Source organism: Hipposideros armiger, unplaced genomic scaffold, assembly GCF_001890085.2.
Source record: "Hipposideros armiger isolate ML-2016 unplaced genomic scaffold, ASM189008v1 scaffold_658, whole genome shotgun sequence".
NCBI classification, from domain to species: domain Eukaryota; kingdom Metazoa; phylum Chordata; class Mammalia; order Chiroptera; family Hipposideridae; genus Hipposideros; species Hipposideros armiger.
Genome location: NW_017732008.1, coordinates 416,955 through 443,107, shown reverse-complemented (window position 1 = coordinate 443,107; position 26,153 = coordinate 416,955). Strand labels below are relative to the sequence as shown.

The 26,153-nt window shown below is 37.1% G+C and overlaps 1 protein-coding gene across 17 annotated transcripts in view; it reads right to left on the bottom strand.

Annotated features, from left to right (window-relative positions):
• Positions 1–26,153, bottom strand: part of GULP1 (GULP PTB domain containing engulfment adaptor 1) — a 221,923-nt gene that overhangs the window by 135,889 nt on the left and 59,881 nt on the right. For all 17 annotated transcript variants that reach the window (XM_019626115.1, XM_019626117.1, XM_019626112.1 and 14 more), the window contains exon 2: positions 11,397–11,517. The gene's annotated coding sequence lies outside the window, so the exon portion shown is untranslated. The remainder of the gene's footprint in view (positions 1–11,396; positions 11,518–26,153) is intronic.

Below are 26,153 nucleotides of genomic sequence, written 5' to 3'. Positions count from 1 at the left end.
TGATGAAGCTTTTAATTCACTTAATTTCTGCTTGACTCTCTTCTACTCAAGCAATAGCTCTCACATCCCTCTGCTATTGTATATTGATTGCACTCTGCTTACTTTATTAACTTCTGTTCTCTCAGTTCTGTAATCTCTCTTCAGTGAGAGTGGGGGAATGATAGGGCACACTGAAGAAAGGACAACTTTAGTAGTTGAGTTCCCTGATTCTCCTCATCTTTGCCAATCATCTGAACACTTCACTGTTTTTGTCTAATCCAAATCACATCCTCACTGTTCAGACCACAGAAGATGAACGGGGATTCTGCAAGTCTCAATAAATGAATACTCTTTTGCTATATCCCAACTAAGCAACTAGTTACCGCTCCCCAGACTCATTGCTTCTCCAGGAACCTGAACCCAGCATTTCTGAGGATGGAGTACTCCTGGTACCACACCCAGCATTGGTTAACAGTCCTCCCCTGGGCATATCTTGAGTTGTGGCTTCCTTCTCAAATCTGACACTGTGTCCTTTTCTGGATATCTCATACTTTTAGGTGTACTGAGGGTTCTTGGTCTTATTTTCTAGCACAATTCTGAATTGAATCATATGCATTTATTTTGTGTTCCATCCAGGGGTCTGAGTTTGTAACTAGGATATTATGTATGTGCTTTGTTTATCATAAAGAATAGAAAATCTATAATGTTCTTTTTGAAATATAGCTTAATATCAAATAATAAGCTTAAATTATAAAACAATATCGAAAGCTCTTTTAATAATCTCATTACCCTGAAAAGTTACTATTGCTGTTTGCATTAGTGTTAACTTAGGGCAGAGTGAACTTATGTTTTACTATCTCAAAATGCTGTTTTCATCCTTTCTAATTACACAAAATAAGAGGTTTATCTTGTAATCTCTTTATAAACATACATTCTAGAAAACATGCAAATAAACTATAAAAATGAATATTAGGTAGGAGAATAGAAAAGGTAAGGGATCTGAAATATGAAGAGAAATGGAGGTACAAATGTGTGGGAAAAGATGAAATAGGTAACATGTCTAGCATGAAGCTGAATGTCAGATAATCTCCAGAGATTATGACAAGAGAATACTACCATATTTGCCGGCGTATAAAACGACTGGGCGTATAAGACGACCCCCTAACATTTCCACTCAAAATACAGAGTTTGTTATATACTCGCCGTATAAGACTACCCCCTCTTCCGCACACCTTCCACACACCAAATAAAAGGTAAAACAATATCAGATTTGATTTGGCCCACTGAAGTGCAAACAAGCGTATTGTATTTCGTGTCACCACATAACCGTTTTGGCGATGTTGAGCCACCATGTCTGCTACATGTTTTTCGAGTTCTGGCCAGTGTGGGGTACCTCTTCTTAATGCACACTTACCCCTTGGCATACTCTTTAATGCTTTCTCATTTGATTTCCAGTCCCGAACCATCTTTTCTGTTACTCCATATTGTCTTGCAGCAGCACAATTATTATTTTCCTTAGCAAAGTTTATAACTTTCAGTTTAAAATTTGCATCATACTTCTTTCTTTTGGCTGGTGCCATGATAGGGATGATAGGGGTTTGACTGGTCGACATTTTCTATGCTGTACTGTACAATGGTGCGGTATTGTGGTTGGCTGTTGGCTGTATACAAAGCCTGATTTGATTGGTCCCTGCTCCCTGTTTGCCCGCCCTGTCACTATAGCAGTCTGGTCCACCCTTGCATCAGCATCTCCCTGGGACCTCACTAGTGCTCAAGTGCGAGCTCTTCAACATTCTAACAGGCACCATGATAGCGCAAAATCGCGAATCTTCAATGCATATGTAAAGAAATATATGGTAACCCGAATTTACCACACTCGCAAAATCGCACACAGCTGAGCATACACCCAGCAGTGCTGCTGATGCCTGAACGGTATGTGGAATGAAGTGGGCGGGCATCGGAGGCCACTATGGCACGGGGCAAGCACTATGGGCAGTCTATCTGAAGTGTACCTGGCGTATAAGACGACCCCCCATTTGGAGGCATATTTTTCAGGGCCAAAAAATCGTCTTATACGCCGGCAAATACGGTAAGTGTTTTATATTTTTGGATTGAAATACTTTCTCTCATGTTAATATCTGTCTTCATCAAGCAGTAGAGTATAGTGGATAAAATAAAGACTCAGAGCTGGCCGAGTGGCTAAGTTGGTTAAGAGCACGAGTCCTGAGCAACAGAGTCGCCGATTCAATTCCCACATGGGCCAGTGAACTAGACCTGAGCTGAGCTGCTGCGGAGTTGCCAACAGGTGGCAGGATGGCTCAGCTGGTGAGAGCACATGCTCCTAACAACAAAGTTGCCAGTTCGACTTCAGCATGGGATGGTGGGCTATGCCCACTCGCAACAAGATTGAACATGGCACCTTGAGATGAGTAGCCATGAGCTGCTGTCAGGCAGCCGGATGGTGACTGGACTTGGAGCTGAGCTAGCTTGCGCCCTCCACAACTAAGAATGAAGGACAGGAACTTGGCTGTTCCCCTTCCCCAATTCCCCAACACTGTTCTCCTTCCCCAATTCCACAACAAAAATCTTTTAAAAAATTAAAATATAATAAAATAAAGACTCTAACTGGGTCCTAATCCCATCTCCGCCATTTGATCTTGGACAAGTTTACTTTACCCTCTTGTACCTAAATTTTCTCATCTGTAAACTACCTCAAATTTTCTCCATAAGGATTAAATGTGTTCTTTTGCATAGACAGTATAGTGTGTGACACAAACTATACAATAGGTAAGTGTTGGCCATTATTATTAATACTACTAATACTGCTAAGGAGCCCATGATAGATTTTTAATACTTACTCAGGAGTTTAGAAAGCTCCACTCAATGGGGGAGAAAAGGCCCATGAACCCCAAACAAACAGATTTTTAAATTCCATGTTTATAGAACTAATTAAGTCAAATTTTGCATCAGACAAGGCATTTAACAAATTATTCTTGGGATAGATAAATTAAATGCTTTGAAAAAGTCAAATCTCCATTGAAATGAGTAAAATGTAAGCGTATGTTCCTTTTCTATTATAATTATTGTTATTTATACTTTCTTATAAAATAATTAACCAAGAAATGTATTTCCTCTGTGTGTGTGTGTTGTTTGAGTGTGTATTACTTGAGTATATTCAAAACTATTTTTGCAGAAAGAGGGTCTGCTTATAGTCATTAGCAAGTTGTATGTTTGAATTTTGAACTATCCTTAAACAGCAACATTTTTATATTCCATCCAAGCTCAGGATTAACAAATAATTTTATCGATGAGTCAAAGCAAACAATTCTATTTAAGCAATTATCAAAATTTGAAGGGAAAAAAAAAAACCAGAACAACTCCCACATAAGTGTCAAATGATTTTCCCTACTGCAGGTATTAGCCAGCTTTCAGCCTTTCGTGAAAGTTATTATGAGGCATTAATTACTCTGTGTTATCTCTTGGTAACTCCAAAAAAAGAAAATAACCTGAAGATGACGTGACAGTTTTAATTGAACCATCATATCATCCAGTATGTGCTAGTGGAATAGTTGTTTAATATTCTGAAGCTGGATAGAAAAAAAACAACATGCAAATATGTTGTTCTCCCAGCATGACCCTTGGATATGGAAAGTAGATTTAATACTAAAGCTCTAACTATGCATTCCAGAAATCTAAACACCCCTTGAGTCTTATAGAAATTAGTAAAATCTGCACAGGAATGTTATGTCTAATCACCTTATACAAGGCTACAGGGCATTACTGATGAGAACTTACATAAAAGGATCAATTTCTCTGTTTTATTAAATTACTCATACACTGATATGGTTTTCAAAAGCAAGTGAAAAATGTTTTCAGTCTAAATTTATTTTCTATTTTATGTCAAAGAGTAGTAATTTTTTCTCTGATCAATCAAATGCCTAATTAACCCTTCTAAGGATGTGCAATTCATATCTATCTATCTATATCTATCTATCTATCTATCTATCTATCTATCTATCTATGTCAAGATCTTTTATGAAATACCTGGCTCAGGTGGTTAAGTCTTTATTCATTCACTGCTATTTTTCCTCCTAAGTCAAAAAATACCCAATCCTTGAAATCAATTACATATTTTTAAAAATGCTATGCAATAAAAAATCCTATTTCAGGTCCATTTTATGTGCTAAACTTTACCACCCAAAAAATCATTTAGATGCATTTACTTTCAGTATTTAACACTGAAGAAGGTAGTCAGGTATATAGAGTGTTAAGGTCTTACTGTAGGGCCAGCCAAGTGGCTCAGTTGGTTAAGAGCTTGCTCAAGAGCGCGAGCTGTGAGCAACAGATTCACCGGTTTGATTCCCACATGGGCCAGTGACGCTGTGTCCCAAGCTGAGCTGCTGCTGAGCTGCCAACAGGTGGCAGAATGGCTCAGCTGATGAGAGCATGTGCTCCTAACAACAAGATTGCCTGTTGGATATGGTGGGCTACACCCACTAGCAACTAAAGACTAAACTCAGCACCTTGAGCTGAGATGCCACCCGGGTGGCTCAGGGGATAGAGCATGCACTCTTAACAACAAGGCTGCCGGTTCGGCTCCCGCGTGGGATGGTAGCTATGCCCACCCACAACTAATTGAACACAGCACCTTGAGCTGAGCAGCGCGACTGGACTTGGAGCTGAGCTTTCTGCGCCCTCCACAACTGAGATTGAAGGACAACAACTTGGCTATTCCCCTTCCCCAATTCCCCAACACTGTTTCCCTCCCCTATTCCCGAATTTAAAAAAAAAAAAATCTTAAAAAAAAAGAGATCTTATCATAGTTACTAGCTGTGTGTCCTAGTTTTGTTCTTTTCACTTTTGTTGGCTTTGCATTTTAAATACCTATTTCCTATGCCATTAAATATTTACTGTCATTATTTCAGCCTGCATAATATTCCCTTTTTGGATATAGTAATAGTATAAAGTATTTTTTTCAAATATCCCCAACAATTTTAGGTACTATTTATATACTAAAAGTTTCTTCTCCAATATCACCTGTCCCATATAGACAACTACCTCTTGAACATACTCATTTGGACAACCCACAGCAACCCAAACTGACAATACCCAAAACTGAATCTAATAGCTTGTTCCCAGGTCTCTCTCTCTCTCTCTCTCTCTCTCTCTCTCTCTCTCTCTCACACACACACACACACACACACACACACACACACACACACACACACTTCCAATCTCAGCACCTATAACAATCATCAACATAGTCTCAGAAACTATCAATGTGGGCCATTATACTTGATTCCTCTCTTTTCATCCTTTGTATCTAATTCACACAAAATCAGTTCCACTTTTTCAACATACCCTTCTTACATGTATTTTCATTCCCACCAGCATCTCCTTCGCCAAGTCTCCATTACTTCGAGCCTGGATCACTGCAGTCTCCTGGCTACCTTTTCTTTCTCCAGCATTGTTCAATTTTTCCTTATCTCCACATTGTACCCAATGTGGGTTTCGTATAACATAAACCTTATTCGGTTGTTCACCTGCTTAATTCCCTTGGGTGGCACCTCACCACATTCAGGATAACGTCAAATTCCTTACATGTTCCCTTATCACCTGTCCCTTTAACCTCTGCACCATCATCTCTCCTCTCCACCTCTTACCCAGCCCTGTGTTCTCTTTGCCCCAGCTGCACTGAAGCGCTCTCAGTGCTTCCAATGAACTACGCTTCCTCAGATGCCGGGAAGGTCCACGATACAACCCATTCCTTCTAGCTGTACATTCACCGTTAGTTTAGACATCATTTCCTTTAATGATGAGTAGCCTTCTGTAACATACGCCAAGTATAGGTCCAGGGACCCTGCTAGGAACACCAGCAGTATATTGTACCCTCTTATAGTGGGTTAAAGAACATCTCCCCAAAATCCATTCACTCAGAGCTTCAGAATGTGATCTTATTTGGAAACAGGGTTTTTACAGATGTGATTAGTTCAGGATCTCGAGGTAAAACTCTGGATTTAGGATGAGCCCTAACTCCAATGACTGATACATTTATAAGAGGAGAGGACACACAGGGAAGAAAGCCATGTGAAGATGGGGCCAGAGATTGGAGTTAGGCTGCCACGAAGCCATCGGAAGCTGGAAGAAACAAAGAAGGATTCTCCCCTATGGTCCTCAGAAGGAGAGTGACCCTGACTTCAGACTTCTAGCCTCCAGGATTTTTCTTGTTCTAAGTTGCCCACTTTGTGTTTCTTTGTTACAGTAGCCCTAGGAAACTAATACCCCTCCCACTCTAGGCTTATTGCGAATATTAATTGTTGTATCTCAGTTCTCACTAGACCATAAACTCCATGCAAAGCAACAACTCATTCTATTGTTTATAGTTTCATGTTCACTGCTAAGTACAACAATTGGCGCATGACAGGCAATTAATAAACATACATATAAAGGAAAAGGACAAATAGATTTTTCCTAATAGATTATGTATCAAAACCTAAGCGACATTATTGTTTAACCTATGTTGATTTTACTGGCAAAATCTTTACTTGAGAAGTTACTGACATCAGAGTTTGCTAGGTTTTAAATGACAGCTCTGAAGAGGGGGTTTAGCAAACATTGTTGTCTTTCCTTGCCCCACATTCACGCCCCATCCTGGTCCCAGAACTTGGAAGTTCCTTTGAGGAACCTACTACCTTCTCTGTGAGCATGCAGTCTCAAGAGAATTGTTAATCAAGTGCCAGGGTTCCTGGCAGAGGCCAATGATTCAAACGCAGCGATGCAGATTCCCTTTGTGAATGTGGGAGCGCTAGCATTAAACACACCATTGGTCCAGACTGAGCTCTGTGGCAGCGCACTTCACAGGCTGTCTCCACTTCCTGCTTTCTAGGCTCCCTGCAACAGCTCTGGCTCCTCCTGCCTTTCCTGAGAACTGTTTTGTCTGATTACCCTCTGATTCTATGAGCTAACCCATATCCTTTCAGCAAAATGCCTTTTTAAAGTGCCCAGAACTAGTTTGTTACTTGCAACTTGAGAACGGTAATTAACAGACTCTCCAACATAGATGTGGCTACTACACAATACAGATTGCTAGTATAAATAGGTGTTGTTTCACAGATGGTCACTGGATCCAAAAGTTTCCCGTTTAGGTTGTTAGGACGCTTAATGATGAGCTACATAACTTAAAATTCATGATTTGCCAATTTCCTTCTCAGAGATAGCCACCTCCATTTCTTTATGCATTGCACATATTAATGTAAATCCTATTGTTCCCCCTCATTTATTTGTCTTTATGTATACAGATTTTCCTTTTTAAAATTTTTTTTTATTTAAAATCTTTTTTATTTTTAAATTTTCTCAATGTGAATCATGCTCTAAAAGCACATGAAACCTTTTTATAAAGATGTGACTTCTAAATAAGTGAAAGCTTTGGTATAATAAATGATCCCTCATAACACAAATAATTACTTTACACTAGATGACCTACAGGTCACCACTTTGCAACACAGAGACTGTCATATTTGATGAACACCACTTTGCCAGGTTTCACTATTTCATTCAAATACCAATTAATTTATGAAGGAATTCTTCATTACAATTACATATTAGTAAGTATATACAATATTTTTCCCTCATTAAATAAAAACTAATGTTATTATTATACTAGTAAAGGTTAATTTGAATATCATTAATTATTAGAACAGAAGTACGATTTACATATATATAGATGTACTGAATGTGAATTTTAACTGTACAACCTAAGGTCAATGAAAGCAAAATGCCTTTTTTGAATTTCTTCAGTGGCTTAAAGGTTATTTTCTTTTGTATTTAAATGCAGATAAAGCATAATACATCTCCTGAATGGGATTTGAATTTGCTCTCCACTGAAGCATTTCCCTATAGACTCTCTCCAGAGGAGCGTGCTATTCGTCTTACTTATTAAAACAGAAGGAGACAGAATAAATTACACTTCCACTTCCTTTCTGCTTTCTTAACAATGCATTGCATTTTTGCCATCTATTTATTCTCCTCCTCACTATCTTGAATGACTGCATCAACTTCTTCACACTTTCAGTCTAATATATCGCAATGCCCATGAGGATGTATCTTTCAATATTCCTAAAAGCTTAAAACTACCTTATAAAAATTACACTTGAACCTGAATTTCATTTATGGTCTCAAATTAAAACTTTCTCTGTTTGTCACACTTTCTTGACCTTCTACTTCTGCACATTTACATTGAACATCCATTTTTCTTCATCCTACCCTTACATTTCCCAGTCTAACTCCGTTAATTAGTCCATAATTCCTCTTTCTCTTTTATTTGTTTCCATCTTGAGCTAGTCTGTAAATTTAGCTATTTTATTGTTTTAGGTTTCTTCTCCAATTCTTTCATCTTTGACATTAGTTTACTACAGGTGAAACCGTAGTCTGTGCTGGTCATTATATTAGACATTCTGCTGAGTGTTCTCAATGCAAAAACACTTAATTACTGAAAAAAGAGAATTTTAGACAAAGGCAAACAAAAATTAAAGAACATAATATATCTGTGAAATTCTACATAATTTTTTATAGACCTATATTAAAGAATGATTAAAGATGAAGGTTGGATTTTGGGAACTCAAAATCCAGATCACAAGGGTTTTCTTTTTTTCTGAGATTGTTAAATAAAGAGAATGACATAATCCCATTTGGGTTACAAGAGCCACTCTGCAGGGAAAAATTTGAAAGGAAAAAGCTCAGAAACAGTTTGACCATTTAGGGGCTCTTTTGCTAATGTTGGCAAAAGACAATCAAAGTTTAAAAAAAAATAGGAGATTTCAAAGAAAAGTTTAATTGATAAAAATTTAAGTAATAGAATGGAAAAAATGGTTAATAAATTAAAGGTCATAGCATTGAGAAAAAAGAAGGAATTAAAATTGACTCTAATGTTTCCAATTCGACTATCTGAATAAGTAGTAATTCTAATCAGAGAAGTAAAAAATACTCATATATAATTTTTAATCATATTTTTAAATAACCTTTGACCTGTTGAGTTTGGCCCATCTACACAGATACACCAAACAAATGGAGGAGTTCAGAAATCTGATGGAATAGATAGCCTCTGAGATGGCTTTCAACCTCTGCCTACTGATAGTCATGCCTCTTGTGATCCTCTATCCTTGAGTGTAGGCTGGACCTAGAGCATCACTTCTAAAAAATAAAAGCCTGCCAAGTGGTGGAATATTAATTTCCTATGGCTGCCATACAAATCACCACAAACTGTATGGTTTAAAACAACAGAAATTTATTCTCTCACAGTTCCAGAGGCCAGACGTTTGAAATCAAAGTGTCAGGAAGGCTGAGTTTCTTCTGAAGACTATGAGGGAGATTCTGTTCCTTGCCTTTTCCAGCTTCCGGTGTCTCCAGTTGATCCTGACTAATGGCTGCATCACACCAGTCCTTGGCTCTGCCTTCACAGGGTCTGCTTCTCAGGATGGGTTTCATAAGGACACATGACACTGGATTTAGGGCTCATCTGGTTAATCCATGATGAATATAATCAAGACCTTTAATTACATCTGTAAAGGCTTTTTTTTCTAATAATGTCACATTCACAAGTACCACAGGTTTAATCTGAACATAGAGTTTTGGAGGCCATCATTCAACCCACTACAAGTGGCATGACACTTCCTAGCTTTGGTTACAAAGGAATGTGGTTTCCACCATGGGTGTTCACTGTTGCTCTCTTAGGTTCCTTGTCCTGGGAGAAGCCTGCTTCCATATCATAAGGCAGTCCTATAGAGAGAGGTTCTCCATGGTTGAGTCTGGAAGTGGGCCCTCAGCTCAGCTGGGCTTTGAAATAAACTGTAGCTCCAGCTGACAGCTTGACTGCAACATCATGAGAGACCTAGAGACCAGCTAAGCTGTGCCCATGTTCATAGCCTACAGAAACTGTGAGATAATAATACATAAGCACTGTTTTCAAACTGCTAAATTTTAGAGTGATTTATCACACAGCCATAGAAAACTAATATGGAGCTCACAAAAATGTCTAGGGTAGGTCAACAATAATTAAGACAATTCATGAAAATGATTCAATTTTGCATTTAAGAAATATTTATGGAGTATATTACATAAAACAAACCTTGTGGTGAGTTTTATTTAGATATAAATATATAACACTAATGATAAATGATGACTCAGCCTTCAAGAATCTTATAGTCTCACAGAATGATAGACAAGACAATAATGTGTCATATGACAAAGAAATGAAAATTGTGTTAAGGTACGTAGCACATAAGGGAAGTATCTGGTCCAGATTTCAAAAGTCAGGAAGAATTTCCTGGAGAAGTTGAATTCTTAACTTACATAAATTTACCTACTTATAGCTATGTATTAACAAAATCCCCTTTCCTTTGAACAATGCAATATTTAAGGTACCTCTCAGTGGTAAGGACAATTTTCTTATCCATTGCATTAAGACTCCTATAATAAATTTATCTAAGCTCTTAGGGCAAGAACATATATTCACTTCTGTCACTAATGGAAAGGGGCTAAAACGAAATTATTTATATAGGGTGGTTATAAATCAAATCAGGTCTTTACATCGTATTTCATGTTTTGTTTGGCATAACTGTTTTTATTCTTATTATACTTTGATTTTAAGGAAACTCAAATCATTTTTAGTAGTAAATAAATGGATCCTCAATTATGTAAGAAATTACAATGGAATTTTTTTAAAAAAAGGTAATGAGTGCTCTAGCAAAGGTATGAGCAAAATACAGTGAGAGGAATGCAGAAAAATCCTCAGTGTTCAAAACCAAACCTATTATTTTACAAAAACAACAATCCACCTGTTGCTGTACTTCCCCCATTTCTGTTAGTGCCATCAACATGCCCCTCTTGCCAAAGATAAAAGACCTTCTCTTTAATCTCCCACCACTTCTACCATTGGCAAACCTCATCTATTCCCACTCTTTTTTATTTACACTAGTCTCACCCTAGATAAAGTTCTCATTGCTTCTTGCTTAAATTATTGCAAAGTTTAAAAACATTGCTTCATAGGTAACGTTGTATTAACAGGTACAATAGAAACTATGAAACACGAATTAATATTCTCAAATAGAACAAAGCTGATTTGTTATAAACATAATAAGCAAATTCAACAGAGAATACATATAGTATTATCCCATCTTTGTGTAAAGGACAATACCAACAAAACAAAAATCAAATGATATACACATAGATCAAAATGGCAGAAGTTATTTTTAGAAAACAGGCTTATTCGTAATTCAATTTCATTTTGTTTTCATGTATTTGACCATTTTGTATAATAAAACTATCTTTTTAAATGGTTGGTACAAAATAAAAACATTTTTTGTAGTTTCAAATCTTTTTTCAAAATGGTTTAAAGTATATAAACAATCACTTATTCTTACCTCAAATATAGTTGAAAGAATACAGACACTTGACTTTGGGTAGTTTCAATCATACAGCTGCCATCCAAGTTCTCTTTCAATCACTTTGTCTCTTATGGATATCAGATGGAATCACATATAACTGAAAATAAAATTAAAATTGGACTTAACAGAATAATCAATTATTACATTTATGTACATTTTAGTTTAGAGGTTACAATACATATTCTAAAATTCTAATTATATTTCTTGTGAAAGTTCAAGAAAGTTACCTAATAATAGGAAAACAGCTGTAAAGCATATAAGTTTTTTGAAACGGTAGTAGTAGCAGGTTGCAAATTAAGGGTGAATAACAAGATTGCTAGATAATAAGTTAAATGTCTTAACTCATGGATTCGTTACTATTAAAATAGTGATGGCTGGTTGACAATATATATATCCTTTTCTCTCCCAGTCTGTACAACAACTAGCCCCAGATCACTCCTTCACATATTAGCCAAGCCCACACCCTGCCCAAGAGTATGAAGGTGAAATAGAATTTTAGAAAGCACCAATCTATTTTAACTTTCATTCCACTGTGACTGCTGGAGAAACATTTAGGTGGCTCATCCTTCATTCATTCTCATGCTATAACTAGAACAGACATAGCAGTTGGCTTAGATTTTTACATTTTTATCCCAGCAGACAAGGGGATTTTTCCTTCCAGGTGCAACAGCACAAATTATGCCTTCCCTTAATTTGCTATTTTCAAATGTACTTCTGACCTAAATTCAAATTGTAGCAGAAAAAAGTACAGTATAGTATCTCTTCTTGCCAAAAAAGCAAAAAGAGCTTTTTTTATTTTCTTGGCAAAAATATGCAAACATATCTAATTCTTTTGTTCTGCCTTGCTCCATAACTTTGATATAGGCCATTGGTAAAGCTAGGCCTATATTTTTTACTTTCTCAAATTACAGATTAAAGACAGATCTCAAATATTTTATTTCTGCCTCTTTGTTTGCATCTATGCCATTTGAAAACTACCTTTTTACATCTCAGCCACAATTTTCTTTAGAAGCTCGCTTATCTATCTGTTGACCCTATACTTGTTTATTTTCTAACATAACTTTAGAGAGAAAGAAAGAAGGGACCTTAGTTTAAGCGGCCCCAGGGGCAAACTCTGAGGTAATAATTTAAGAATTTTGTTTGGGAGATGCTGAAGGAGGGGGGTTACAGGCCGATTACCAATAACATCTACCACATAAGGCAATAATTTTAACATCTGAATTAAAATATGAGCTGAGTATATTTTAATTTTAACAAAAAAAGTGTTTATACCTGCGATGCTATTATTTATTAAATCATATGGTCTTCTCTTAGCATTTACTGTATCTTAGGGTATATAAATACTATAATTCATTTTATCTTTCCTCAAAATGTAAAGGCTGAATTATCACATTCTTTCAGCTCTAGAAATAGATTTGTTCATCCTGAACAGGACATTTTAAGCAAGACACAGCTAAAAGGTAACCGAAAAACTATGTCATAATTTCCAAAGCAATTTATCAGTTCATTTTTTCTTTGTCTTGCAGAGAAGAAAAAAGGAAAGACAGAGTTAGATCTTTTTTCAGCATAATGCTAATTTTCCTATTTACCTCATGTAAATATTCGTCTTAGAAAAAGAAATAAGGAAATCACCCAAGATAACAAAAGTAACTTTGTTAATCAGACTGTTAAAAAAAAATTCCAAAATATTATAGCAAAGTAAATATTTCCTTAAAATAGTGAACTGATTTCAACTTAATACCCCTACAGCTTTTATTTCTATCTCATATTGACTGAAATCCAGTCTTACTGTGGGGAATACTTTTCAACTTAGAATATTTTATGCAGAGGGCCGGCTGAGTGGCACGATGGTTAAGAACTGGCTTGGGACGCCAGAGGGCCCCAGTTCGGATCCCACATATGAGGGCCAGTGACACTGCCCTCCACAGCTAAGATGCTGAACAAGAGCTCAACCTGGGGCTGGGCTGCTGGGAGTCACCAGCTACGGTGTAGGCTGTAGCCCCTGTGACAGTGGGTTGCCATGGGCTACCGTATGTAGCCAGCAGCCACTGTGAGCGGCCATCCAGAAGCTGGTGACTGATCTGCCTCGCTCGGGAAGAGCGCAATGATGGTGCCAACTTGGGACAGTGAAGCAACGTCCTCCACAACTAGACTGAAGAACAAAACGACAGCAACTTGTCTGTTCCCCTTCCCCCAATTCTCCAGCACTGTTCCCATCCCCCAATTCCACAATAAAAAAATCTAAAAAAAAAAAAAAAAGAATGTTTACAGGAGATTGTTTTAAAAGAAATTCTAGTGGTAAGGCCTTACAAAAAAGGTTCCTGAATGCCATGCTATGAAATAGGCTTTACTCTAAAGGTAAGATAAACAGGGGAGTGGTGCAATAAAATACATATTTTAGGAAGATCGGGCAGCAAATGTAGCTCTGAGGACACCAGACATAGGCTAAAGTACTTCTTAGAAATTTGTGTATATTTGTTCCACATTAACGCAAAATAGAAAAAGACTCAGTGCATTCATAATTGTGAGACATAAAACTAGCACGGTGCTTAAGATTTAATCTATGCAGAAATAGAGCAAGACCAAGACCACCCTGATCCTGGGCTTTGCCATTCACAGAGATGCCAATCTGGACCAAGAATTCACATCACCTGTTACTGTTCCGTATGTACTCTAAGTTCGCTACCCTCAGCTCTCAGTGTAGCAAAAAAAGATACAGGACGAGACATGACAAACTATTTCAGAATTAATAACAATTTTAAATTTACCAAATTCAACCTAGTTCTTGCCTCCACATTTGACATAAAACTTTTAGCAGTGCTGTGAAGCTGTCACCAGCAGGAAATCTCCCTAATTAGAAGAAGTAGGAGAACAATTATCAAGTCATTCATTCTTTCTGCTGAAATTGGTAGAAAACACAAGTCACTTCTGTGAAACTTTTCATGATTACATTTTTCAGTCTAAATAGGTTAAGGTAGAATCTTTGTTCTCTTTCAACATTAACTCTTCACAAATTCTGACCTCTCAAATATTTTACGGAAAATACAGCTTAAACACCAAGATGAAACCCAAGTAGTGACAACTGGTCATAGGTTAAAAATTTACTTGAGTTAATGAATAATGTAAGGTAAAGTAAATTTCATAGCAGCGTAGAGAAACTTTTTTAATTCACTTGGAATTCGACAAAAAAAAATAAATCTGACTAGGAAAAGTTTGTTTTTACCTAATTTTCTCTTAAGGTCAGTTACATATAAGTTACCTACAAAATAATATAAGTTGCTAGTTCTTATATTAAGAACTTAGCTACGAATTGATACAAAGGGAGCTAACTGTGTCAAAGAATTTTATCTAACTAATGGTTTAATGGTTATATGTGTCTAATATATTTAATAGATTTGTTTTAATTTTTTAACTAATCATCTTGTTCAGTTTTTCTAAAACAATGCAATATGGATTTGAGCACCATGTTCCTTAGAAACAGATTTTTATCCAGATAGTCTCCACGTTTTAAGCACCTTCCTTTCACGCTTCCTTCCTTTCTTCCTTTTTCTCTTCCTTCCTCCTTCCTTCCTTACTTTCCACTCTTCTTTCCTTCCTTCATCTCAAAAGACAAAAATTATGAGTCATTATTCTTTTTTTTTTTCTTTTTTAAAGATTTGATTGGGGAATTGGGGAAGGGGACCAGCCAAATTGTTGTTCAATCTTATTTGTGGAGGGCGCCAGTCACCATGTGGCTTCTTGTCGGCAGCTCGTGGCCTCTAAGCTCAAGGTGCTGTGTTCAATCTTAGTTGCGGGTAGGAATAGCCACCATCTCATGAGGGAGTCAAACCAGCAGCCTTGTTGTTAAGAGCGCATGCTCTATCCACTGAACCATCCGGGCAGCAGCTCAGCTCAAGGTGCCAAGTTCAGTCTTAGTCACGGGTGGGCATAGCCCACCATCAAACAGGCAATCTTGTTGTTGAGCATCTGAGCCATCCTGCCACATGTTGGAAGCTTAGCAACAGCTCAGCTCAGGCACAGTGTCACTGGCCCATGTGGGAATCGAACCAGCGGCCCTGTGTGCTCACACTTTTAACCAACTGAGCCACTCGGCCGGCTCATGAGTCACTATTCTTTACTGCAGTGTATTAAAACATACTCAGGCGATTAAAGAAAATATTTATATAACACCTATGCTACTAATAAAAGCTATCTTTAATATTTGAAAGGCTTTATATTACTATCAAAAGTTGTAAAACGATGAAAATATATTTCAGTGTTTGTGGAAATAGAGCACCTAGTCAATAAAGGTTCTTATTAAGCATTTTTGTAAATAGCTACACAATAAAGGCTGCTCAAATGAAGAAAATCAAAAAACTGTGGTTGACTGCTTAATAAAAAATTGGGCTAGAAAGCACTCATTAACTTGGATTACATAAAAATTCATTAGTTTAATTTCTCTAGTCCTGTGAAATTTAATTTTATTCATGTTAATAATATCCAAGAAGTACATAATGTATTTAAAAGCTAATTTCAGTGAGCTGTAATTCAGTGTACCAATTTCCCACAGTTAAGGTGGGGGTGGGGAGGGGAGTTTCACTATATTTTTTTCTATATTCTAAATTACTTGTAATATCACCATAATTGAATATAATTAAATTACATTATACAAACACTGTTCAATAAAATCCAGAATACCTCCTGTATCAATATAATTAAGCACAAAATAAGTGTATATATATATATATACACACACACACACACACACACACACACACACATATATATATGCATCTATTATTAACCAAATAATTAATATTTTACAAATGAGGCAATAAAGATGCTATCATCCCAAGTTTTTTATATGATCATTGGTTATGTTTCAAGGCCTTTCTTCAGCAATCAAATGTTTTCAGTATTAAGATTTTGCAATTATCCTTTGTTACTCTACTACCAAATATTAGTATATTGTTTTAAACTGCTGTTCCTTTGCTCATAACAGTATACATTTAACTCTTCATTTAATTAATTTAGTATATACATACATCGCACTTTCCTGCCGCCACCACAGCCTCCCCCCTTTCCCCCCCACCCCCCCCACACACAGAAAAAAAAAATCTCATAATTACACCCTGGGTTTCCTTTGCAGACCTGTATTTCTTCCCTCCTTCCTGGTAGTTATGTTTGGCTGAGGGTTACTCTAGTGCTAGTTCCAAGACTGATCAATGAGAGTACCATGACCCTAGTCCAATTATTCATTCAGGAATGAAAATGGGCACTAAGTTAAACAAGGAAAACCAAACCAGCCCTTTCCAAAAACTACAAAGGAGTAATCCCTTTCCACTTGACCTGATTAACTGGAGGATTGAAAGTTTGGTAGTTATTTTATCCTCAGATTTCCTGCCTTAAAATGAATCCAACTCAGCTGAAAAAGGCCATGGTAACTAAATATCTGACTGCCTGGATTCAGCCATGACTGATGGATCACTCTAGAACTTTCAATTATGATAACCAAACATATTTTTTTGCTTAACTGACTTGTAACTGATTTTCTGTCAAGTACACCGAAAAAAAAGCACTCTCAAATATGTATTATATAATAATGTATAGTTACTATTTTATTGAATTTTTATGTGACTTTCCCTAAATTGAGCTAACAGTATACAATAATGGGCCAAAATAATTGACTGATTGATTGATTGATTGATATATTGAAAAGATTTTTTCTAGAAAATTGTTATTCAGCTACCCTTGGTGTTTTGACAATATCTGCTGTTGTTAGAAGCTGAAAAGAACATGGGAGTTTAGATGAACCTTCCCTAGATTTTTCAGAATTCGGGAGGCCCGGCTTATCAACTTTAAAATGTTTGTGTTTTCTTAAGAAATTATATAATAGAGTCTTGCATCAAATTTAGGTTGGAATATTATATTAATCACATCTTCACTTCTGTTGAAGACAGTATAAACAGGATTGGTTTAAACAAGTATAAATAAACAGTTTCAGAATAGATATGAACAACTTTATAAATTTCGCATGGGACAGGTGATATAGAATATTTACTAATTTAAAAAATATACAAAATTAATCATATCTCTTCATTCCTGATGCATTGTTATGTTTTACAAGACAGCAAGTAAAAAACTGATAGGCAGCGGAAAGAATTATTTCAACCTGATTCTACTCTAATAAGGTACTTTATTTGTTTGAAGCTTTTCACAAACAGGATAGCTAAGTAAATCTTTTGTGGCTTACTAACTGGTTATAGAAGTTTCTAGAGCAATTATTTACTTTGACACCTGGAACTTTTGTAGTTTTCCGCTGATAAGGATTTGATATTTACTATGTAGTATCTGAATGGCCTAAATAAATGGTCAAAATAAAGAACTGAACTATGTGTTTCCAGAACAGAAAAAAAAATGTTTTTAATTATAAGAGACTTAAGAATATATGATACCTGGGTCTACAATTTCACAATTTCTTTTGAAGACAAGGTGCACGAAATATCATAAGGCACCAAAAAGTTCTCCTCTAATATCAGCTATAAAAAAATGAAAGTTGAGCTTACTGAAGCTCATTTTTCTTCATTGTTCCCTTGTAAAAACACACACACACACACACACACACACACACACACACACACACATATATTACCATATTCTTTTTTTCTTAGAGAGTTTTAATATAATATGCTATCTAGTTGTGCATTGCTCCCCCCCAAAGGGGCCTGATCCTTCTCTAGAATAGTCTTCTCCATTGCCACCCCCTTTTATAGACCTTAACCCCATCTCAAACAGAATTCAATCAAGTCTAATCACTGAAGAAAAAGTCATGGATTATAAACATATATTTGAATCAATCCTTCCTCCAACCCCACAGGGTAGATTCTATGCTGTAAAATCAATACATAACATACTTATAGTGAACAAGCATTATATTTACGCAAGCTAGGAACACCTTTCTCTTAAGTGTTCTGTTACACATTTTCCTCATCAGAAGGGAGTTATTTCTATCTTGGCAAACAAAGATATCTCTCACTTTTTCAGTTATTCTTCAGTTACTGTGTGATAATGAAGATAGTTTCCCATCTGTGAGCAAAGATGATTGCAGTCATCTCATTTGAGCCTAATCTCCTAAGGCTCCAAAACACAATGATACAGTTATAGCAAGTATTTTCTTTGTTCACCGATTTATCAGAATGATAAAAAAAATGTGGAAATGTCATCATACTTAGTAGTCAAGTCTAATTTCATTTGACAATCAAATATTTTATATATAAGTTAGGTCAAAGTAACCTACTGAGCACTTGCAACATGATGCTAATAACACCATTCTTTCTCTCCCTTGGGGGTATTTTCAAAGGAGTTATGTATGAAAGCACTTGCAAAAGTATAAAGTACTATACAAATATGAGATCATGTTACCAGCCAAAAAGGATGCATTCCAGAAGTAATGACTTGTGCTGAAAAGGTAAAATTTACAACAATTTCCCTTTCCCAACAAGTGATGGCAGAGTCAACACTTCCATGTAACCTTTTGCAAAGATCTCCTAAGAATGCAACACTGAGCCATAGAAAATAGAAAATCATGTAATACCAAGCATATTTATTAATAATTTCCAAGTTGTGCATAGATCAAAGAGCAATATTTGTAATGCTCTGAATCTATTATTAAGTGGAAAGGACTAATGTTAGCCACAGCAGGAGAAATCATGGCTAGCTAAGCCTGGGCAAAGCAGTCTTCACCTCTTGGCTATATACATGAAAACACTTAAAATTGCATCAGTACAGTACATTCTTTCAGATAATAAAGGCTTCATTTAATAAAGTTAATGAAAATGATATTACCAAAAGCACATCCTCTCCATGTTTTGCTGTAATCATTGGCAGCAAAAAAAGTGAAATGAACAAGACAAAAGCCTTCCAATCTCATAGACTGAGACAAAGGGAAACAATGACCTATCTAGCTGTTTGATGGATTTACCTCTCACGCCAAAATATGAGTGAAAGCTACTTCACTGGTTTATAACAATCAAACTATGTTATTGTAAAGATGTTCTTTCCTCATCTCCATCCCAGTTTTATCATATAATGAAGAGTTATCGAACGCCTGCTCAGTGCTGTGTACTTACTGGGGGTGCAGATGGAGAAATGGAGCTTCTAATCTGGTAGAGGAGTCAGATATGGGAACAAATTACAACTTGATATTATAAATGCTAACATAGGTGCCATCCTATTAAGCACTTGCATCTAACTTAATTCTTAACTTAATTTCTAAATAGTGATCTCTTCAAACTAGGTCAGCCGCTGATGGTGATGAATCTGTAAGGTTCTTTTTACTTTGCAAAATGTTTTCATTGTCATAATGATGTTTTATTTTCAAAATTACCCTGTCCCATGTGTAGGGCTATGTTTCGCTTGTTTTACCAAAAAAGAAAATTAATACTGAGAGATGCGTCAGAAGCATCAGAGCCAAGACCACAACTCACAAATCCTGATTGGTTTTTTTCCTTTTCATAACTAGAGGATAACACTCTAGTTTGCATGCTAAAATCCTGTGCTCTTATTTGTCATTTTAGTTCACTTTTTTGGTGAATTATGTTTATTGATTAATACTGAAAAACCCTCACCCATTGTGGCTAAAGTATGATCTCGTGAGAAAACTAGGAATTGCTTATTGCCAAATGAAATAATGATGAAGTTTATTTTTTTTCTATTAGTACCTGCCAAGAAAATCTACTACAGGAAACAGACACAGTGTGAAGTCTGAAAGAATTATCAGATGCTCATACACCAAAGATAATTGCTGTCTAATCAAGGAAACCATTCTATTCAACCTACTTATATCTTGCCAGCTGAACTGTAACCATGGCAATCACCAGCTTACTGTATGCTGAATTAGATACAAATTGCATCACTTTCTTTGTGCCTGGTACATAGTTTATGCTCAATGGCTATTTGGAGGAGGAAAGGCAAAGGAGAGGTAGGAACGAGGAAAATTTTAACATATCATCAAGCTCCACTTTGCCCAAAATCAATCAAACAAAAAACCCAACAACAACAACATTTGCGCACACGCGCGCGCGCACACACACACACACACACACACACACACAAATACAAGCAGCACATATATTTGAAACCAATGCATTTAAAGGCAACCTCGCCTCACATTTTAAAAACTCTAACTCTGCTTTTTGCCAGTGTTACCTATGTAGCCTCTGAGTACATGCTCAGGCACTTTGCAGAGAAATAGCTAATTCAAGATGGAGGCAATGCTCTGAGATGCAATCTTTACTGCTGTTTAAAACCTAACAAGCCTTACATACTTATACATATCACCATTGTCAGTTTAATTCCTTGTAGAAGTTGTTGATTATTTTAAGTGCCACCTATAGATTGAAATAACCTATAAAGTAGTGAATGAAATTAAATTGGAAGGAAAATTTGTGAATTAAATGGGGGGGGGAGGTTGACAAAAAATATGTACTGAGATCCAAGGAAAGCCTCGAACACTAAGTGGAGAACAGTTATTTCTCATTCACTGATTACTTCATCAAGGCAAAAATACACGGCAGGCCAAGTGTGAGCAGGTGACTGGATTAGGACGGCAGGTCCTCAAATGACTGCACTCCTTGTGCTGATGTACTTTCCCACTAGACCCAAAGGAGTCATCTCAAAATGCCCACCACGCCTGTAAATCCCCCTCTAAGGGTGCTGCCCTCATCCTCCTGCTGAGGAATAACCGACCTGGAGGCACTCAGCATAACCCTTCCGCTCTGAGGAGACCAGGGTGAGCACCCCAGCTGACACATTATCCACGCTTAAGAGGGGGCCTCATGTAAAACCTCCACCTACACACAGCTACAGCGGGTGACCTGGACCAAGAACACACCCTGCATTCTGAGCTCTGACATGGAAGAGAACCCGACTATTTGTAACTGGAGCAGAAAACAAAACATTATGGAAAAGACACTTTACAGATGTTATGAGGCAGCAGAAGTCATGGAGAATAACACGAGTGATCAGAAACTGAACCAGAAGAAGGTAGACAAACACTGTATAGAATAGAGAGAATGTTGGCAGCGGCAGGGAAAGGACAAGACAGAGGGGAGTTGTGTCACTCCAATGGCGGAGAATCAACTCTGTCACTAGGAAGCTCGGAAGACCTGCACTCACTGGTTACGGCCCCATTCTTCATCTCAGTCCAGTTTCCCTGGGCTCCCCCTAAAGGCCGGTCCCATGATTAGGATTCCTGTCTTCAACCCTAAACTTAACCTACTGAGGTGACTGAGTGCGTCTTTTTCCTGCATCAAAAGAACCTCTTATGTCTGATCTCCTTATTATCCACCTAGGAATCAGCCTTAAAACCACAAATGAGCAAAATGTCCTCATATACAACACAGTAAAAATGATACTTTTATTCTATCAAATTAAGATGCCCTCAAAGAATTACACTAATCCAATCACGGAGGGGGGGTGTCGGGGGACAGGACCCAGAGGGTAAGTGGGGAGGTAGGTAGCAGATGAGGGTAAAAGGGATCAAATATATGGTGATGGAAGGAGAACTGACTCTGGGTGGTGAACACACAATGGGATATATAGATGATGTATTACAGAATTGTACACCTAAACCTATGTAACTTTACTAACAGTTGTCACCCCCACAATAAACTCTAAAAGAAAAAAAGGTCACACACATTTTTGTCATGTATCTCAAGTCACCGAAAACAGTGTGGTCTCCAGAAAAGAAAACATGCTCTTCATTTGTAGACATCTGTTGTCTAGTTAATTCAAAAGCAAAAACAAACAAACATGTGCTATGATTTCTTTCTTCCCAAGAACAATAAAGCAAATATAATTTATCTATGGCGTCTGCATTTCCTTTGTTGTGCTTAAAACGTTTTGTTGTTTTTTAACGCAAGGCTAAAATAAATGTATTCATAACTACATCAATATAGCAGAAGAAAAAATATATTCTTTCTCAATTTTATGGATCCCTCAACAGCAAGAAAACCCAACCATTTTCCCTAGATTATTCTTACTTATACATTAGACTTTATTTTCCTATATTATAAAATATTAGGTACAGAATGTTTACCATCCTTACAAAATTGTACCTGACAGTTAGGAGGAAGAAAGAAGAATGAGGAAAAAAAGGAAAGAGAAGGTTGAAAGGGAGAAGAGGAAGGACAGGATGTAAAGGAAAGAAAGAAAATGATGCAACCAGGGAAGCAGAAAGGAGGGCTAATGGTTACTAGCGCATCCAGGGAGCATCACGGCACAGTATTCCCAGGCTTCACATTGGACCCCCACCCACCCGCTCACGAGACAGCACGTTGGGGAAGAGAGCACCTAGGCTTCCCCATTTCTCTTACTGGCTGAAGGACACTGCTGATCACTGACTTGCAGCCTCTTCCCACTCTGGTAGGAGGGTACACGCCACCTTCCTAGTTGTGCATCCTTCCCACGGGCCTCAGTACGTGACTGTTACTAGCGTGGTACCTGTTTCTGAGTTCCTACTGTACTTTTGTCACACTTTCCCTCCAGAACTGAAATTTGACAAGTAAAACCCACTCGCTGGCATGGGCTGACCTAGACCTCAAGAAGAACCCGTGTAGGCCCCGAGTGTCTGTGCATCAAATGCCATCTGATTCTCCATGGTTGTGCCATAGCCACAGGCCAAGGCTCCCCGTTGCTTCAGCCTGAACTCCTGGAGCTATTCTATTTCCTCAAAAGTGCCCAGAGGTAGTTCGTCTACGGTAACCTTGGACACTATGCTCCTGTCCATTCACTGGAACTGTCTGAGGAAACTTCCCCGACACCTGTCCTCTCCTCCACCCATCCCGGCCAGTTTACACAGACACAGAAAACTGCTAAGAGAAAAACTGGAACCATTGTTCCAGTCACTAAAATCCATTCATTTAACAAATATTTATGGAGTGTCAGGGATATGTCCAGACATTAGTGACACAATGATGAACAAGACAGATTATCTGCCCTCAAGGAATTTATGTTCTGTTTATCTGCATATATAAATTAAAATCTAACTACATATAAAGGTAAAATCATTGTCTTTTTATACTTTTTTTTTTTTTTTACTTTTGTCCTTCCTGGAGACAGAACATTTCATATTAGTCGGGCTTCATTAGAACAAGGATAATGAAGTTGGGCTTCATTAGCAGAAACTGGGGGCCTAATACCATGAACCTGGTACTCAGAACATGCTTCTTGGAATGTAGCATCTTCACTTTCCACTGTCAGTTCTCCACACAGACATCTCTGTAAAAGCAAGCAACCCAAGTAACCCAGGAAATGGTCTAATGGGCACTTCCTCTCTACGAAATAGAACTGTGTGAACCCCCACATGGAAAGCCAAAAGGGTTTCCTACTACTTGAGCACAGTGAGCAGGATGATTGGATAGGAAACAATAAGGATTTATTTATTTATAGTAAATAAATACTAAAGCAACAAAAGGGAGGTGGGCTAGTTCTAAATAAGACAGATGATAAAGTAGCCAGCCATAGCATACATTAAGTCCACCACACATAAATCGAAGATTTGTAATATACCTTTCGAAAAACTGCAGTACTAGATTTGATGTTTAATACAACACAATCTATAAAATTCAATAATACACAAGCACATGAAGCACGACAAGTGAGACTACTGCCACTGGTCAGCTCCCAGAAGCGTCACAAATTAAGCCTGTCTAAAGAAGGCCTCCCTACATGACTGCCACAGCTACTCTGCTTCCAAACTTCTCACCTAGGAAAATATTGCCAACTCTTCAAGTTACATCATATTTCTTCTCTTTACTCAACTTCCTATATATATCCTGTCACCACATTTTACTTTCAAAAGAGCTCTAGAATTTATCCCAACTTCTTCATTCACACTGCCAGACACAAATAACCCTTTGCTTTGAAGATTGGACTGGCTCTCCTTACCGACTCTTTTTCCCCAGTCCTTGCTCTACCTTTTGGCAACCAGAGCTCAAAAATGCACATCTTTTATTCTGCCACCCACCTAGGAACCATGCTTCAATGCTTTTTGGGAATTTTCAATTCAGTCCCTACAAACATTCTAAACCCAACTATGGTCAACCATTACTTGATGGATATCCCTTGCTTTCGACAGCTGCCATCCATTGGATTCCATTTCCTCAGTGACCACAAAGTTGTTGCAAAGTCCAGGTGAGTATCTTCTACACACTAGAAATATCACACACAGGGCCACACTATAATTGCTCAAAGCAAGAAAAATGAACCCTTGAATGTACCAAAAGCAATCAGATGCTATAATTTGGAATTCTTACAAATATAACTGACCAAAATAATGGTTTGTAGAAGAAAAACCAGGGGATGATATTAATAGAAAACGTTCTGAGAATTGGGAAGAAAATTGTTTTTTCAAAATTCAATATTTCCGTAGCTCCTGTGAAATTAAGGGTGGGATGGGCTTTCTAATTACTTTGACAACTGTATTGTCCACCTGTTTTTTACAATCTGTTGGGTTTTTTTTTAATTAGACAGAACCCATTTCCTATAAAGCATCAGTTTCCTTTTCTGTATTCTATTTCCTTAAACTGGATGGAAGTAAGTAGTCATAGTTCTCCAGATGCTTCAATTGTTATATATTTAGTGGAGAAAGCCATTGTGCACACTAAATGGAACAAAGAATGCTCTACTGTCTTGGCCAGTATTACCAATCAGCCTTCTAAATCAGATAATAGAGCAGAAATGGAGAGAAAGGAACCTCGCTCCTTAATGTTCAGAGGCTTGTGAAAGAAACATAACCATTTAATATCTTGGCATATGGCTAGGGGAACTGTGGCTACTCTTTTAGTGAAAAAGCCTGGAGTCATCTGTAAGTTTAAATTTAAGACTTTAGAAGAATAAGCAATGAACTATTAACAGGTTTATTTGTAAGTCCTGCAGGCACTAATAAGGGAATAAACTTCACATCTGTTCAGTGTCAAAAAGAACCATAAGTCTTCCATTGTTTTGTTTGTTTAAAACATGTACAGGCTAGCGAGACATCATCAATAATACCACCTGAAGAAATAAAAGTCAGCTATATAGATAGAACAATGTTTCTGAAATGAATTCTGAGAAAGCCTAGTTCAATGATATATAAGTAGTGCCTGCCTCTCTCTCCCCCTCCCCCTCCCCCTCCCCCTCCCCCTCTCTCGGGTTCCATAGCAAAATAAGCTTAAAAATATTTGGATAAATAAATTTAAACAATGTTTTTGCTGTGGTATGTCTCACGGCTTTAATACATTATTATGTATTTTGAAGCTCCAAAATTTTATCATAACATGATCCTTATTTCACCAAGAAAACACTTTTTCATGGAGTATCCCCAGAGTTTTATTCATACTGCTCTCAGAAAAATGAGATAGACATGATTTCATGGTTAACCGTTTTATCTCCAGATAATGGGTCAATTATTACAACTGAAGTCTGGACTGAGATGCAGAAGGATATGACATAAACATTAATGAGCATACAAAATCAGGTTCATAAAGAAGCCATGAAATAATTTTCACTTTTTTTCCACATTGAGCTGACAATATATATCAGTATTTATAAAGAACATTTTGTCATTCAGAAGGAAATAAAATTAAATGTGGAAACACAGACAAGCATGATGGAAACAAAGTTGTGTTCCAAGTCCCTTTGAATTAAGAAAAAATTGTATTGGGCATCAATTATATGTATATTTTCCTGTAAGAAATGTGCTTCCTCTCCATC